This window comes from Pelobates fuscus, chromosome 1, assembly GCF_036172605.1.
Source record: "Pelobates fuscus isolate aPelFus1 chromosome 1, aPelFus1.pri, whole genome shotgun sequence".
In the NCBI taxonomy this organism is placed as follows: domain Eukaryota; kingdom Metazoa; phylum Chordata; class Amphibia; order Anura; family Pelobatidae; genus Pelobates; species Pelobates fuscus.
Window position 1 is genome coordinate 100,128,969 of NC_086317.1, and position 19,093 is coordinate 100,148,061.

Consider the following 19,093-nt stretch of genomic DNA (forward strand, 5'->3'; position numbering starts at 1 on the left):
TGCCCTGTCAGGTCACTATCTTTCTTCTGATTAATATATATATATATATATATATATATATAAAATGTAATCTATGCTAAAATCATCAGGAAAATAAGAAAATGGCACATATACACAAACCCAGGGTGACACTGAACCCAACTCGTATTATTTGTTTATTCCAGCACAGTCTAAAATACACAGCTAGGGCTTCCTCTAGGTTTGATTTATGTATTAGAACAAATTTGGGGCAAGGTGTTAAATGCAGAGCAAACAATATGGAAACTGAGGCAATGGGCCTGCCTAACTCAGAACTGCTCGCTAATCACTACATACAAGTACCACAAAATGTAACAGTGTGCTCATCACTGAATTTCTGCATGTGTAAATAACAATCCCATGTTGCAAAAGATGGCTTCCAGGTATTACATTTTCCAGCAGTGTATGTAAATCAATGAACATTTATCAAGGAGTTCTGTGCTTCACATTCAATGCCCTATATTTAAAAAAAAACAAAAAAAACTGCCAGTACCTGACTAAAATTTTAGGACCTTTAAATTTAGCCAAATTTGTAAAGTAATCTTAACCCATTAATGACTGAAGTCCTAAAAGCCATAAAATAACACCAATACCACTTGACATGGAAGGGTTGAATAATTAAAAAAAATAAAATTATAGGGCTCCTATAAAAAATGTAAATAAAATATTCTGCTACTGTCTGACTTTTTAAAACATTTTTTATGGAAGACTATAGATACAGCTCTTCTTCCCTGGTTGCTATTTGACATTATTCTAACGAAATACAAAACACGTGTAGGTTTAGGCTGTTTAGATGTAAACAATCCCCTGCCAAGATAAAGATCTGTTCCCTGGGGCATTTCATTATTCCTGGGACTATTTAAAGCTGTGGATTTGTTTTACAAGAACTATAGAAATGATAAAACCATACAATAAATCAAAGCAGTGAACAAATTGTAACTTAAATTACTCATCTGAGGAACTTACACAGGACAATGGATGATCAGCACATCAAGACATAAGGGGGACAGTCAGTGATTATAAGAACTGCCATCAGCACCCACTGGTGGGACACAATTTCACAGCAAAGTGCAGGAGCTGCACAGTCGGCGAATCTGCTACCGTTGAATTCAGTAACTTCAATTACCAGAACTAATTTAAACCAAAATTGCTCATTTAGGAAACAAATAAATCTCCAACCAATCTGGTAATTCATGTGTGCCCAGCAAATCTTCGGGTACCTGACACCCTACTCAAAGCCCAGGGGTTACAGGTCTAAATAAAGACTGATCACATTGAGCTACCTGGCCCATACAGAGCTGGCAGCCTGTGGTCAATACAAACTGAACACACTGGGTTAGCTGGGCCATACAGGACCTATATGGACTGAACACACTGGGTTAGCTGGGCCATACAGGGCCTATATGGACTGAACACACTGGGTTAGCTGGGCCATACAGGACCTATATGGACTGGTCACACTGGGTTAGCTGGGCCATACAGGGCCTATATGGACTGAACACACTGGGTTAGCTGGGCCATACAGGGCCTATATGGACTGAACACACTGGGTTAGCTGGGCCATACAGGGCCTATATAGACCGATCGCACTGGGTTAGCTGGGCCATACAGGGCCTATATAGACCGATCGCACTGGGTTAGCTGGGCCATACAGGACCTATATGGACTGAACACACTGGGTTAGCTGGGCCATACAGGGCCTATATGGACTGAACACACTGGGTTAGCTGGGCCATACAGGGCCTATATAGACCGATCGCACTGGGTTAGCTGGGCCATACAGGGCCTATATAGACCGATCGCACTGGGTTAGCTGGGCCATACAGGACCTATATGGACTGAACACACTGGGTTAGCTGGGCCATACAGGGCTGGCAGCCCAGGGGTTACTCTTGCAGTTTGTCGCAGGAGGAAAGTGTCAGGGAACAAGCTGCGTTTTATTAACAGGATTATCGCGGCTGCGTGATTTATTCCAAGGCTGGGTTTTTTTAATTGCTCTGGAGGGAAGATTCGTTTTCTGGTGACTGCGACTCCACTCGCGTCCTGCTGCTAAATGCCGGGTTAATAAGTGAGAGGAGGGAGTGAGGAGGAGGAGAAGGAGGGGGTGAGGGGCTGAGAGGAGGGAGCAGCGGGCTGGGGGGACTTAAGGGGTTTTCAGACTCACGATCTCGCGTCATTCCTTTCCAGCCTCGCACAGTAACTAAACTTACAGCGCGATTTAACACACGTTGCTTGGACGTGGCTCATATAAAGAGCAGGGTTATTGTTCCGCTGGTTTAAGGCAGCTGGCTCCCTATTAGCCTAGATCCATAGGAACAACCGGATCTCCCTTTAAACCCAATCTCAGCAAGAGAGGGCTTCAATTCCCCAATCAGAGAAATACGGAACAGAACCACGTACATTTCTCAGGATGACCTCTGTGTACACTTAAAATTTAATTCCACTAACTGAAAAGGACAGAAAGAAGCATCGGAAGTTATTTATTAAGAGTATTTCTGGGGCAACGTTCCAAAAGTGGAGCAGTAACCATGGAAACAAATGGAACGTTGCTCGTCATTGCTCTAGGTTTAGAACTTTGCCCCAGAATCACTCTTTATTAACAGACGCCGTCCAGCTGGAGGCGCTTGGAAGCCCTTGATAAATGATACCTGCTGCTCATTATGCTACCCCCAACTGTGCTCTGGGAAAGATGGTGCCCCTGGTATTATTTCTCATATGGCCATGGCAGGTAGGAGTGGGTAATAAGCTGCCCTATTTATATATATGTTACAGAGCAGGCTGTCCTAGGGCACGGCACACTGTCCCGGACACAGCGCCTGGCACACTGCCCTCGGCCGATCTAGCACAATACAGAGAGCATATTAAAGTGCTTGGCTTATTAAACTGACCTTGCGCTGGAAATCATTACAAATTCAGGCAACACAACCACAAGCAACAACATTCGATATACATACCAGGAGTGCCCCAATCATTTAGAAATGGGCAGCTCTATCGAATGCTGGGAGAGGGTCTTAGGGATCAAAGCAAAAAATGGATGTTCACAAGGTTAGATGTATTTTTAAAGAACTGCTCTGGGATATATTTTCAGGAACACTGTACCGAACGATGCCGTTGGGGAAAGGGAGATTCGACGCTGAAGAGCAACCTCTGGGGTTAAAACGTTCGTGAAAGGTTTAACCCCTTCAGATAAGAAAGTGCTAGGGACTTCTGGGCACCATAACAACTTAATTTCGATGAAGTTGTTATGGTCGCCAGACAGTTCCTTTAAATTGACAAGTGTACCTTATAGGAAAATCCAGGGATGATTTTATAAAATGCCAAAAAACTCTCATAAAATGGTCGCAGCATATCACCGAACTCCACTCTTCCTCCATTGACCTCCACTTCAACCAGGAAATGGCTCAGGCATCTCAGCCAATCCCTACCGATGGAAAACTACAATGACTCAAATGGAAAGAAACTGCAGCTGTACTACATACAGGAAAAGCTCTCATTTTATCTCCATTCGGTAATTATCAGCATTTGGCTACATTGATTCATTCTCTAACGGCGTAGCGCTGAATGAGAGAAAAAAAAAATAATCTCAGAGGCAAAGGCAAACAAAACCAATTTGTTCCCGTATACAGCCATGCAAATACTTTCAGGAATACTTCTTTGGAGACTGTTTACTGTTACACAAAACTCATCTCTAGATTTAGGCCAATATATTGTAATATGAAGCAAAAAACAACAACATTTGCAAACATTACGCATAAATAACACACTGAGGTTTATTCACTAAAGCATACGTTGCGGATAATTAGCAAAATTAATGGAAAATGTCAGAGTTTTTGTTTGTTTTTTTATCTTGCCTATTTCCAGCTTTTTTTTTTTTTACCTAACATTTGCAATTTCTCTACTCAACGCGTCCTAGTTTAGTGAATAAATCCCAATGATTCAAGCGACCATTAAATACGTGGATACAGTACTAGAAACCGATCCCTTAAGGGCATTACAATAAATACAATAAAATACACACACCGTGGTATACATTAGCACACAGGCTCAAAAAAGATGAATTCAGCCAGCAATGCTTTTAATTTGGCTATTTTGGTCTATATTCCCAGTAAGACTCACTTTAGTGGGGAACCTGAGAGCCTCATACACGTGTAAGAGGTGCACAAAACCCTCAATACTGCAATATATATATATTTATTTATTTTAAAAGGAAGACCGAAATCCTTAAAAAGCAGTAACTGCTGTTTAATCAGCCAGACTCCTCTCCCCATAGCTAGGGCCAGCAGGGGGTACACATGGTGATGTGCAGCGCTCCTGTCTTCCCCCTGCTGTGGCGAGACGCGATCGGAGAATTAAACAGGCTCCTATTATTATTTTACAGCCTCCAATGGAGATACAAAAATGCAGACAGCCTTCCACAGTGACTTTCTTCAATAGGCAGAGGATCGCTTTTCTCTACCCCGAGTGCCAGACACACAGCAAAACACAAATAAGCCAACTGCTATCTAGCAAGCAGTTTTAAAGGCACAGAAATGGGTTATTAAAATACAGCAAGCCATCTCAATATCCTACTGTATGATTGGGCCATAATAAAACATTACCTGTGCTCATGTAAAGAGATACAAAGTTTCCAGGTTGAGGTTTGCGAGAAGAAACTATGGTTATTCACTAAAATTGGAATTGTTGGAAATTCCAAAAGGAAATTTCAAATGGCTGGCACAATAGCTAAACTAAAAAGGATAGGGTTTCAGGTCAGCGATTTTAATTTCAATTTGGTGCATGACCCTTTAAAACGTATAAATGCTCACAGATTGGCAAGCTGGGAAAGTGTTTATTTGGTGAATTTGCAAACAAAGGTTATTCTGGCCAACAAAATGCATTGTCAGTGAACCCATTAATTAATATTGTGTTGCCCTGAAATATTAGCTGTAAAACAGAATAAAATGTGTATCGTTAATAAGTCTGAATTAACAATTTGAGATCCAGACTACAAAGAGACAAACGGAGTTTTAAGCTAAAAAGTTTAGCTGCCCGTCCATTTTTCTATAGTTGTGGACTAGAGTGAAAACAAAAAGCGTTGGCCGAAATAACTAATCAGCGATCATCCATACCATTTAGACCGAGGGATGGGGAACCTTCGGCCCATGAGATGTTTTGGACTACATTTCCCTCGATGCTTTGCGAGCATTATGGCTGTAAGACCATTATAGGGCCCCCACCACTGATTTAGCCAATATGGTTTTAAAATACCTTATAAGACAATAAGGGAAGTCATGCTTATTTATTATTAAGAGCCCATTAATGCAAAATGCCAGATAATGGCCCATAATTAGTGTAAGCCTGCAGAGAGCTTGAATGCAATACCATTTATGGCCACCCAATGTTATGAGGGCGCCATCCCCTTTTCTAGGTTACTGAGGAGTCACAATGGTTTAGAAAAGATCGTGCTTAGTGCAGACGATGTGTCCAATACAGTTAAACCTATGACAGTCTGCTCTAAACATAAATAAATAGAATATTCAGCATTTTTGCTAACAGTGTACAGATATCGTCTCATCAATACATTAATCAATGGCCAGATCGCTAGCAAACATAATATAAACCTTCTGCATTTAGTTTTAATCTAGAACATTACAAACATTTCTCTCCACAACCCCCTGCTCACAAACCGTCCATTATGACAACAATAGTAGGCAGAATCAACAATCAAGTAACGTGTCATTTTTTGTCAGTATCAAGGTAATTCACTAAATTACAATTGTCCGGAAAATCTAAGTGAATTTCAAAGCATAGGCTAAAATATCTGCACAGAAACACGTGATTTGAATTTTTTTTTTTTAGTTTAATTAAGCTACTGTGTTGTAAAATGTGGAATTTCCTTTGGAGTTCCAAAAATTCACAATTTAACAAAACCACAATGTATATACAATTGTCGAGTTATTTCCATAGTGCTTCGCAGAGACTGCATTGTTAGAACTGCCTGGATCAGACACGTGCATTTTCAGACAAAATGACTTTTAAATGGAAAAGATTCGATTGTGGTCAAATTACACATTCTGGATAGGTTTTAATGTCACATCCACTGCAATCATTACTGTCCCTTTATGGTATGAAGCACAGTATTGCAACCTGTGTTATGTGTACCCCCGAGGTAGATCTAATGAGACCAGCTGTTATTTTAGCACCAATTAAATGTCAGAGGTTAATGGGATCTGATAGGAAATGTTGATATAATGGGTTCTTGTTCAAATAAAAGATTAATACTAGAGGTAATTGGCTGGAAAAAAACCGGTTAGTAGTACGTACTTGGTAAGAAAAAGAGTCACTATTACAAGTCCAGTTGACCAACTGCATGTTACAATTTAAACTACAACAGAAATTGGGTCAGGGACATTGGACATACACATTGCAAGCATTTTTTATTTGTGTAGGGAACGGTCAACACATTGAAACAGCTGCCTCTCCAGACAATGACTGCATTTCTCATTTGTTTTTAAGAAGGAGAGTTAAAGCCAAGCGCAGCCACGCTCGATGTGCACTGGCAGGTTCAGTTTTTCCATGTATCATTACATCCCAAGTTCTCAATGGAACAGACCTAATCTCCTAAGAATTTACTCAACTGTCACAAACTCATGTCACACTACAGAACCCAGACACAATTGAAGGTTTATTCACTAAACTGTGCTGTGAAAATAGAGGCATTTATTCAGTAAAAAAAATAAAAATATTTGAATGAATTAAACACTGTTGTGCAATATCTAAGAAACCTACTGCTTTGGGGGCCCAGAACCTGCAAAATGTAGGCCAAAAAAGCAAGACTGTGGATACAGCACAGTTGGAGAGTGATTTAAATCTCAGCTATTTTGGCCTCAGTTTTGAAAATGTGGTTTTAATGCAGCACACTTCACTGATCATGTATAAATCACCACGTCTGCTCTCCATCTTAAATTAATTACTGTTGTGCAAAAAGGGGATAAATAGGAACTATGCAAAAGTTGTAGAAGTCTATGTATGGGTGGCCAAAAGTTAGAAGCTGTTGCATAACTACAACACTCAAAAGGTGGGAGTAAGATGTTCTACTAAAGATGTGACCTACCCTTTCTTTGGGAACCCCTGATGCATTATGTAGAAGGCACACATAGAAAATGAGCACCAGAAAACAGGTCTAATAGATGCCATATATTGGCTACTGTGCTCCCCTGTTGTAGATAAACTATGCCTTATTGGGAAGTCAAACAGTACTCGACTATCAATTGCAGCGGAATTAACCCTTTTTGCCTGCAGGTCTGCACATATTCCCAAATACTCCGAAGGTTAATATCCCAGAGGAAGCTCTCTACAAAATGATTCTCCATTGCCAGTAATGTTAGTGCAGGCCAGGTGCTGAACATTGACACACACACACACACACACACACACACACACCCCCCCCCCCCATCCCCCCATCTACAGCTCATCCACACACACACTGCCCCATCTACAGCCCATCCACACACACATTGCCCCCATCTACCCCCCCACAACCCCCAGACACACAATATGCCACTCCACCCCTCCAGAGTCAGCCCCCCTGGTGTCTGGAGAAATTCTGCGGCTCCGCTGATCAGTCTCTTTCATCAGCATTTCGGCTGCTGCGATTACTGCTTGGAATGCAACAGAGAGCTTAGCGAGCCAAAGCTTTGATGAATACGGCGTACCATTTGATCCCACTCCCTGACTGTAGACTACAGCAGGGGTGGTCAGCAGATTGTTCTCCCCCAAGATGATGGCTGTTGCTGCCCAAAGACAGCTGTAGATAATTCCCTCCCTCTGTGAATGTCAGATTTCACTAATCAGAACCCAGATCGGAGAGGCACAACAACAACAAAAAACGATGTAAAACGATGTATGATCGCACAATCAGAAGCTTGATATGTGGAAATAATCGAGGCTGGCAAAGTTCTAATCGCGGAGCAATCAAGGGCAACGTTCCACTGGTTACCATAGTGATTGCTCCACGTTTAAAACGGATTTTGCTCATTATGAATAAAGTCGTTTGCAGTCTGACGCTACACGAGTCAAAGAGGAAAAAAAAATAAATCACTGTACAGAGCCAGCGGCAGATTTACAAAAGCACAGGCAGCGGGTCATCTGTGCGCCCAGATGTCAATTACATCTGTCCTGCCAATCATCTAAACGTTCTGCGCACAAACTGATATATTCTCTAGTAGAAACACATCGTCACCATAACACGTCTGAAGCTAGGAACAACACGCACGGAGTTCTAGTTAAATTTCATATTTTCCAAAATAAAAATTATTTCAAGTAAAGATAATTTAGCATCATTCCTATAAACATCCAGGATTATGCTACACGGTGTAATAGATTATATATATATATATATATATATATATATATATATATATATATATATATATATGTATATATATATATATATATCTATATATATTTATTAAGATTTGTGTCCACCACAAGTGGACGGATCCACAGGTCAAGTAAGAGTATTTATTGAGGGCAATTGCACACACATTCTACGTGATTTAAGGAAGGAAGCCTAGGCAGAAGTTTAAGAAGTGTAGAAACTGCTGTTTCCAAGGTGACTGCTCCGCTTTTAGCGTAGTCCACCATTCCAGCTACACGAAGACATCCCCGAGAAATCTCCGTTTTAAACACCGAAAGGATCAAGAGCTGGGCTAATCCCTTTATATCAGGACACGGCTGGTAGGTGATTCGCCCTCAAGGAGTTAAAACAAACTGCCAAAAATGCGCCCAAGTTGTCCGATCGCAACATGTTCCTGCAGAGCATGCAACGTGCCAGCCTCCAACCCAGCCGGAGAGCCTGCTCGTCATTAGTCCCACACATATTAAATATAGGCTTTTATTTCCTGGAGCAGGGGCTGTGAGCGCAAGCCTTTTATTATTCGTATTAATCACGCAGATCGCTTCCAGCTGTCCCTGCAGGGCTTGGATCGCTCACCAGACAGCCCTGTGCTTTATCTCTGCGTTCCCCCTAAGCAGGTTGTCTGATTTCACCGAGGGGGATCTACACTGCCTGCTGATGGTTCAATCTCTGCTTTCCTCCCCCTCTAAAACAGCGAATCCAATGATCGTTTAGGAAAAGCGATGAGTCCCTTCTATAGGGACCCATGAGGTGAACCTCCTTCAAGACACCTACAGGAAAATACTGGGGACCGATCTAGAGACTCATAGGGTGAACCAAACCTAGAGCCCCTTCTATAGGGACCCATAAGCTGAATCCGCTTCATGACACCTGCAGGAAATACTTGGAGTCCCATAGGGTGAGCACACTTCAAAGAGTTTCTAGGAAGAGCCAGGAGTCCCTTTTATATGGACCCATAAAGTGAACCCGTTTCAAAAACATCTACAGGAACATCCTGGAACCCCATCTCTAGGTTCCTTTAAACCTCTGGTTAAACGCCCGTGACCCCAGGCACAGTCAGTGAGGGGCTTTGTCTGCCCAGGATCCCAGTCTCCGCGCTGAATGAACTCTGCCGAGACACAGTAATCTGGAATAATTTCACATTTGTCTACGGAAGCAGCTGCCCATCCCTAGATTCCCCGAGGCTGATACAGGGAGGAAAACATTAACTCTATCTGCCGAACTGCACGCAAGGACGCTTTACACACAGTAACACCGCGATAGCCCATGGCTGGCTGTGCTTTATAGGAATTTTAAACCGCTAAGGCAAGCCAACACTGACACAGTCAGCCAGGCTCACCACATAATGACCCGCTGGGCGCCCTTGGAGGTACCAGGGTGGAGGGGCAGAGCGTCGCTTAGTGAATATGGGCCGCAGCCAGCAATCTCAGCAGGAACAGTCATGCAAAATAAGTCTGTCAGACTCAATTTACTGCCGATTCTGACATTAATTTTCTCATGTAGCAGCTTATAAATCAGACCAATGCAGAGAAAACGCCGATTTTTTTGCAAATCTCCTCCAAGCGCTATTAAAACTATTAACGAGACGCAGGTGTCACAGGATTGGGCCCATAGTGACCCTTACTGTACTGGCCAAAAATAAAAAAGGGGGGGGGGGGGATAAGGATCTTTTACAGATACACAAACAAACATCTACACAAAGCATACATGAACATGCACGCCTACAGTGCAGTGTTGTGGTATCATGTCCAGTGAGCCCAGATTGGCAGTAGGGTGTGGTGGTATAATGCCCAGTGAGCTCAGATTGGCAGTGAGGTGTGGTGGTAACATGCCCGGTGAGCTCAGATTGGCAGTGAGGTGTGGTGGTAACATGCTCAGTGAGCTCAGATTGGCAGTGAGGTGTGGTGGTATAATGCCCAGTGAGCTCAGATTGGCAGTGAGGTGTGGTGGTATAATGCCCAGTGAGCTCAGATTGGCAGTGAGGTGTGGTGGTATAATGCCCAGTGAGTTCAGATTGGCAGTGAGGTGTGGTGGTATAATGCCCAGTGAGTTCAGATTGGCAGTGAGGTGTGGTGGTATAATGCCCAGTGAGTTCAGATTGGCAGTGAGGTGTTGTGGTATAATGCCCAGTGAGCTCAGATTGGCAGTGAGGTGTGGTGGTATAATGCCCAGTGAGCCCAGATTGGCAGTGAGGTGTGGTGGTATAATGCCCAGTGAGCCCAGATTGGCAGTGAGGTGTGGTGGTATAATGCCCAGTGAGCTCAGATTGGCAGTGAGGTGTGGTGGTAACATGCCCGGTGAGCTCAGATTGGCAGTGAGGTGTGGTGGTAACATGCTCAGTGAGCTCAGATTGGCAGTGAGGTGTGGTGGTATAATGCCCAGTGAGTTCAGATTGGCAGTGAGGTGTGGTGGTAACATGCCCGGTGAGCTCAGATTGGCAGTGAGGTGTGGTGGTAACATGCCCGGTGAGCTCAGATTGGCAGTGAGGTGTGGTGGCTGACCGACATTATACACTGCTAACAGACAGACCGTTCTGTCAGTGAGGCTTTGTATGGCAGTCTCCCGCCATTGCTAATTACTGTGAATCCCTAACTAACAGATCGTGTTTGTTCATTACAAGGTGGCTTCCTGCGCACAATGGCAGAGCTCCGCACATTATAATCTTTATAGATCTATGGTGATCCTTTAGTTTTCACTCTAAGCAACAGCGAACGGGTGGCATACAGCGTAAGGGGCGATTCTACAGGAAAGTTCTGAGAGTGGTGCAGTCACCATGGTGACCGATGGAACGTTCCCACTAACTGCTCAACATTCCGTACTAGCGGTTCTAATCAGAATAGCTCTTTATTCAGCAGCGGAGACACGTGTATCAACTTAGCAATACGTATCATTTTATAGCAAAGCGCTACATTTCTCAACATCACTAAGATTTTATGTAAAACCACAGCCGGTTTCACACATTTAGCCTTTGCAACCAATTCTGCTACCAATACAATAAAACTGACATTTCCGCAGATTATTATTTTTTGAAAATACGCCCATCCCCCCACAGCACTATAATGTGTAGCCAGTTCTCACCTTTCGATCCTGTAGTTTCGTTTCTTTAATACCCCATGAAATAGTTACAGCAATCGAATAGACGCTGATGGCTGGGGGTAAGGAAGCAATGGAGATCCCAGCTGGGGTCAGTGCTGGAATGCCTGGATCACAGCGAAAGCTTTCAATGTTAATTGCTGTTTCGCGAAGCCCTATTCCGGTGCACCAAGGGTTAAGTTTGCAGGACGCCGTGACGGGCTGTCGACTAGTTCTAGCGCCCCCTAGCTGTGCACCGTGCATTGCTATTTAGAGCGCCCGTCCTGACTAATTGTTCACATATTACTCTGTGCACTGTGACAGCTACCCGGCAGGACAAAACAGAATATTTATCCTGTACTCCGGGGGTAACCATGAAATGGCTCTAATAATGCAAAACAGAACATTTATCCTGTATACCAGGGGATAACACAGTGCAATGGCTCTAATGATGCAAAACAGAACATTTATCCTGTATGCCAGGGGATAACACAGTGCAATGGCTCTAATAATGCAAAACAGAACATTTATCCTGTACACCAGGGGATAATAGTGCAATGGCACTAATAATGCAAAACAGAACATTTATCCTGTATACCAGGGGATAACACAGTGCAATGGCACTAATAATGCAAAACAGAACATTTATCCTGCATTACACTACCAACTGGGCCCCGTGTATTACTCCATTGAGTTTGCAATCTATATCCCTGCGCTGCTGCGACTGTTAGCGCTATAAAATAAACGTTTGTGTTATTAGCAGACTGTCGTAAAGAAAGAGGTATTATATAAAATGTATGGTTTCAGCGAAAGAAATGCAAACCTAAAAAAAAAATGATCTGTTCCGCAAACGAAACCCAGCATTCTTTAGTCGGATGTGGTCTCTGGGTTAGATAGATCGCTGTGATGCACTTGGAGTCCAGACTTGCTGCCGTTCAGATTTTATTAGGTTACGTTAATAGTGGGGAAACATAAAGGGAGAGGGGGAGAATGGAGGGACCGAGAGAGGAGAGAGAAACCCAAGCATGATTTGTTATGCCAACTTCACTTACAAGTTAATTATTAGTACATTTTATTAAAGTCATTCAACACGAACAAAGTATACACATCTGACCGGGGGTTTGAGTTAAATGGATTAGTGGCTCAGGACTTCCAAACAAAAGTTCAAAAGTGCAAATAGTACAAGAGGGTCTTTATACAACAGTGAACACAATAGGAATGGAACAACATAGCACCAGGTGGGTCTCACTGCAAACGGGAGTTACAAATACATTTATAAAGACGTGATTAGAGATCGGCGTGGAAGTGGTTAATTAAAGCCCGGGGGGAGGAGTAGCTGAGGTCCAAGGGGCAGCGGAGCAAACACCCCCAGTAACCTCCCAGTGCCCCGAGCGCTGTCTGTAGCCCGGCTAGGAAGAGATCAGCAGTGAGTGAGTGAGAGAGGCGGCTGAACAAACAAGCGGCTGCCAGGAGTCCTTATTTGATCGCAAGAGAGCGAGACTTAACTCCTTCTAATCCCTGACACATCCTCCTCCCCCTGCCTGCCTGGGAGAATAAAGCGTGCATTCAGCAAGCTGAGAGCTTTAACCCCTTACCTGACTAACTCCACGCTCTACAATGATTAAACGCAGATTCAACCGGACTACAACCCTGATCACACTCAGCCAGACAAAGACTAGACAAAGTAGGGTGTCAGATGTCATATTAAACATTTTCCCCTCAATAAATGTTGGTGAGAACTACCCATATACCACACACGCGTATTATACATGCGGGGTATGTAAAATGATAACAATGGAACCCAATGGAATGTTGCTCCACTCTTAGAACGCTGCCCCAGAACGTTTATTATTATTATTAGTAGTAGTAGTATTATTGTAACAAACTGAATCACCTAAACCTAAATAAAGCAACAACCAAAGATCCCCGATGATATGCGCGAGTTATCCGATTAAAAATAATGGCATTTGTCTCGTTCGACGAAACCTGGCGCAGCCTCGCAGCGGTTTATTTAACAGATAGCCACGTTCTAACACCTGCCACCGCATGTGCTATCATTAACTCTTTACCTGCTATGAGCACAGTCCGATGGTATGCTCGCAGACCTGCCTAAGAGCAAGGAGAAAAGGCGCTGTCAACCTCGGCAGTGAGCTCTGCGCTGTGTGCCGCGATCTCCCGCACGTCTCCTCTACTGAAGAAGCGGCATTCAGCGAACATCGAATACAACTCCCATCAGTGTGTGTGTGTATCCACAGATAAATTCCCATGGCCCTCATTACAATCCCCCAAGCCACATACGTAAAAGCCTGTCCTGGTATCTATTGTGACCCTTTGACACGAATGATGCCAGCCCTGTGAGGTGACCTCCAGATAATATTTGCAGAATAAACCCCCTACACACACCATGTGAGATACAGGGGAGTCCAGACGTGTCCTTGGGATTCGCATGCTGATCAATATCGCCAATGTGACATTGCTAGCGCAACAGCACGTATTTATTATACCCTAAAGCGAAACATCAAACATCGCACGTTGAACACGTTTTATAATAGTTCACATCTCTAAGTGGCTTTTAGAATCCCTGACAGAATGACCAGCAGCACCTCTTGTACAATGGATGGCATACGATGCCAATTCATACTCCGTGTAACTAAGAGTCACAGCTGTACAGCACATACAATACAACATCGATATACACAACACGATCGCATTTCGGCTATGGTGAACTACCATCGCAAACACGATCAGGCAGGCAGCCTGCTGTTGGCTGAGCATCGTGGAAAACGTGATCACAATAGCTGTAGCGTCAAGTCTACAATCAACACAACAAACTGGCAAATTCCATTTAAATACAAAAACATAATTAAACATCGACATAAATATCACACAGACAATGAAATAAAAATAAAAAAAAAACACTTTTCAGTATTATTGTTTAATGCATGCTTCTTCTAACATGCACGATCACCAAGCAAGCTTTGCCTTTAAGAGAAGTTTGTGTGTCTGTCTCATTGCTCGGTATCTCGCTGGATCACAGCGGATACGCCATCACGGGACTTTCCCCTGGTGTCTACAGTCACACTCAACCCCCACCCCAACCCACAGCGTGCTGATCAATCGCACGCTGCGACCTCCACATCAGCCAGCATTAACAGACAGACACACAGCACGCTGGGCTGCTGGCACCCACAGGGGCTGGCATACTGCCAACACTATGGGCACCAAAAACACCTTCACTGTTCTCTCATCACACATCAATTGGAAATTACACACGTAAAAGTACATATTTTTTTCCCTTTAAGTTTGGGCTGCATGGAGGCACAGGTGATTTCATTTGGAAAAACTGCAGTCTAACAGACAATAGGCAGCTGTTGAGGGGAATAGCTCTCATCACATGAAGGCAGCCACATTATATTCCAAACTGTTAATATCACTCGTACAGAAGGTTTCATCACACTCAGCTGCTGTATAAAAAAATAATCTGCTTTAAGTGGTGTGCGGAGTGTGTGATGGGAGTGGTGATCCATGCGGATAGCGCAGGACCCGAACAGGTTAATGAAGCAGACGCTGTGCGAGCGAGGCATTTAAGGGCAGCGATCTGCAGGCTCGCTATGCAGAACACACGGAGTGTGATGTGGCAAATGGTTTCCCAATCGTGAAGTGCGAGATAAGAGTGGGAAGGAGATAATTGAGTGAGCTGTGAAAGGATCTGACACCCACCTCACCCCCTGTCTGTGCCCTGGCAAGGCACTATATCCCCTCACAGGATTTAAAGCCCTTCTCCGGGGCAGATCGCGGAGCCCCATGATCGCACAGGGCTTCATAAAAGGGGATTATAATGATTTGTGGTTAGGGAATGGCAATAGCACTCAGACTAAGAAGGATCGGGGATACCTACTTTATATTTATGATAAACCTGTCACGTTAGACTAAGCCTTTAAACCCAAATATCTTGACCGTCATTGTACAGCGAGATATATATACACAAAATATATATTAAATTGCAGGCATTGTAAATGTCTACTGGACTATCACACTGCGATCGCAGGATATCGGGACAATAACTCTTTCAATACAATTAAAATACACCAAAAACAAAAAAAACAACAACAACAACAAAAAAAAAACACTTCGCAACTGCGCTAAATCGATCTACTCACAAAGTCTCCATTCAACCTTCGCTACCAAAACCCCAAATGGACTAAGAGTATAAACCCTTTAGGTGGCAATTCTAAAATATAAAACACACACCAAAAAACTAACAAAACAAATCATTTTTAAAAGAGTGTTAGGCAAAATTAAAACATCAATTATCGGTTGCAGCATTTTGGATTAACGTATACAGTCAAATAAACGGAATAGGTTACCAGAGATCGCTGCGTTCGAACGGCAGAACTAGCCTGGAACACACGGAATGAATGGATAAAACGGATACATTATATCATCGTATAGCACAAAGCGCCTGCCCCAGGCAAACAACGCTGCATCGGCGTGCAGCGCTACAAGGCAACACAAACCACGGACCCCGGCTGGGGCAATCAGACAACATCTTACCTCCTACCCGGGGCTGATCTCTCTCCTATCCCGGCTTTACACGGCGTTGGATCCTCTCCGATCCTCTTTGCAAATCCCAGTAAGAAAAAAGCAACCAGATCGCAGCATTATCGCCAATGTTATTGATAAATCCTCGCTTTGTGGCTGTCCCCGAGCGATCCCGGTATAGACAGGGTGTGTATATTATATATAAATATATAGACTGGCTGTATTAGGGGCTCTCTGTGTATATAGATCCAGGTGGTGGCTGGTGCTCCCTTTCTCAGACAGCCAACGATCGCAGGAAAGTTTGTGCTGGGTATTTGCAGTAGGATGCTCTATGTTCGCACTGGGAGCTGCTGGGGATGATCGGGGCCCTCCCCTGCCTGGGAGGAGGCGCTGCTGGAAGGGGGTGGGTTAGGGAGGTCAATCAGCGAAGCCCCCAGGAAAGAAGAAAGATGAGCGGTAGGAGGTGACAGCAGGAGCCGATCCACCCCCCTTCCACCACTCCTTCCTCCTCCCACCCCCGTGTTAGCGCTGCCGAGCTGGGCTTAGGGGGAAGTCCGACAGGGCACTTTGTACCCACGATGGTACGACCTTTGGCTCGCACAACTACTGTTCACCACGCTTTCCTTAATGCTGACTGCCTGTGCATGACGGGAAATGTAGTCCTAAAAGGCTGGAGTGGCAAAGCTTAGCAATCGGTGGAAGCCGCACTGCACAACTCCCTGCGTTATCTGCCAGCCAGGGCGAAAGTCCATCTGTGGGACTGCACACTACTACTCCTATGAAGCTCAGCCATAGGGCTATCCAAGCCAGCAGGAGTGACAATAGCCTGCATAGGATCCCCGCTGCCCCTAACTTCATCAGATAAAAAAAATCTGCTTAGCTTGGGGTAAAATACTACATTATCTGGTCACTAGTCACAATGGTACTTACACGGAATAAGGGCTGGTGAACGCTTCCAACTACTGCTGTAGAATCTCTTGGCTTCTGCGCGAATAGCACTATAACATTGTGAAACACTGTGTTCTATACGGGTTTTTCTATCCCACAAGGAGTCAATAGCCCTAATCCACCCCAATCCCTTCAAACCTTTCTGGGCGGAGAGCCCTCATATTTATAAAGAATGCACCCCGCAGGGTTGCAGCAAAGTCATTGCTACTCTGGATAATGCATTGTTTAGAAGCGTCCCTAATTAAAGTGGCAGTACAGCCACCTCCAGCTAGCCTCTTATTCCTGTCTGTCTGTAGTTCGCTTTATAAAGATCTCCCACAGGGAAGGTGTTGGATGGATAACAATTGGGTTGCAAAGTGCTAATAGTGAAGCATTCAGCAGGAACATTCCATTGGTTTCCATGGTGATTGCTCCACATCTTAGTAATTTGCCACACAATTGCCCACAATATATAAGTACTGGGGTTTTTTATAGCCATTTTATCATATCGTTTTGAGGTGCTCCACTTTCTAGCCTCCGAACAATGTCATGGAAAGTGCATTTAAAGGGTTAAGTGACGTTGTATGTCTCTTTCCTGTTTGTTGGTGTCTATCTCTGTCTATACACGCCGCCTGAGACTATCTCTCTCTCGATCGCAGCTTGCTTTCAGCTCTCAACCGACTTCTTTCATGTGCCTGTCTTTCGGAGGAGGGGTACGCTAGCAGCTATCTCTCTGAGAGGAATGATGATTGATTATACTGATGATGACCAAGATATTAAGCCAATGTCACATGTCACACCTGAGTGGCTTGAGGAACTTCTGCAGAACCTCTTGGGAATCTGGGTTGTCAATCACCACTCCATTTCCTAACATTCAGCCGCTCCATGGTGGTCTGTGTGAATGGCATTCACTTTTTAGCAGGCTGTGAGATTTCTTTCCATTCGTGGGTTTAGTGCCTCTCTGTTGTCACTTGTCACCTGCCCCCTGATAGTTGAACTCAGCCAGTCTGTTTCTCTTCCTCTATGTGGCTGCTTTGTGTTTTGTTTTCCACCAAATTCTGACAATCTGAGAGTGACCCGTGACAAGTGAGAACTAGATCAGCACATATCACTTTTTCCAGATCTAGGTGTTTTTTTTTCTTTCTATTATTTCAAACATATGGTCTGATTCCAGGAAATATATTTGTATATATGTTTCTGATATTACCGTACAGATCTTACTGGTTTGTTTAATATATATATATAAAAGTTGAAATATAGTGGAAAATAAACCATTGATTTTAGGACACGTTTTAACAACCTCTGAACACCACATCTTTAAAAAGATTTCCATCCTGATCACCTTATTATGCTGCATAAAGTGACCTCAGATTAACCTCTTCACTGCCACATTATTTACAACGGAATGCATTGCCATAGCAATCACTCTAACAAGAAAATATCCTTAAAAATTATCTTCTGTCTGTAAATGTTTTTTTTAATGTCCGTGTATACCAAGCAAAGGTCTGTGGTATGCGTAGTCTTGTAAAATTTAAATTTTTTTGAGAAGAAAAAAAAATGTAATTTGGTTTTGTTTAGTAACTGAAAACCATACCAGTGAAAAGGAATCTCAGGAAATCAAGTCAATGAAATTGAAAGAGCTGTAGCAGCACAAACGGCAAAGGATGCTGGGGGCAGCCACATTGCTCTTGCTACCAGTGTAAGGCTGAGGTGGCATGAATGCAATTAACAAGCTCGAAATAAACCAGTTATTTATTTTTCTAGTGATGCAAGTTTCTTGTAAAGTAATGCATAAACAGGGATTCAAGCAGTTTATTAATGCCCCATTGATACTGTACTTCACAAGCAATTTTATTAAACTGACACTTTATACTAGGCCTAAAACAAAATGGCTGCTGCCTCATGACATTTTAGTGTGTGTGAGAGAGAGAATAAATGTAACAGTGTAACTTGACAGCGGACTTTTATAATTTAAAATATTTGATTTAGAAAAGTACTTAAATTCTATCAAATACTCTCTAGCTATAAAATTTTCAAACGGCTATATTGTTTTAAATTAGTCATTTAAAAAAAAAAAAACCAGTTCACAGTTATAAATAATAGTGTAATTAGCACACACATTTATGTGCAGTGAAC

At 43.3% G+C, this 19,093-nt stretch overlaps 1 protein-coding gene across 3 annotated transcripts in view; it reads right to left on the bottom strand.

Annotated features, from left to right (window-relative positions):
• The window catches only part of BCOR (BCL6 corepressor), a 132,587-nt gene that overhangs the window by 30,496 nt on the left and 82,998 nt on the right, over positions 1-19,093 (bottom strand). For 2 of the 3 annotated variants that reach the window (XM_063450109.1, XM_063450107.1), the window contains exon 1: positions 16,043-16,354. The exons of the other annotated variant lie outside the window; for it this stretch is intronic. The gene's annotated coding sequence lies outside the window, so the exon portion shown is untranslated. Of the gene's footprint in view, positions 1-16,042; positions 16,355-19,093 lie in introns of those variants that run through there. 3 annotated transcript variants of the gene reach the window in all.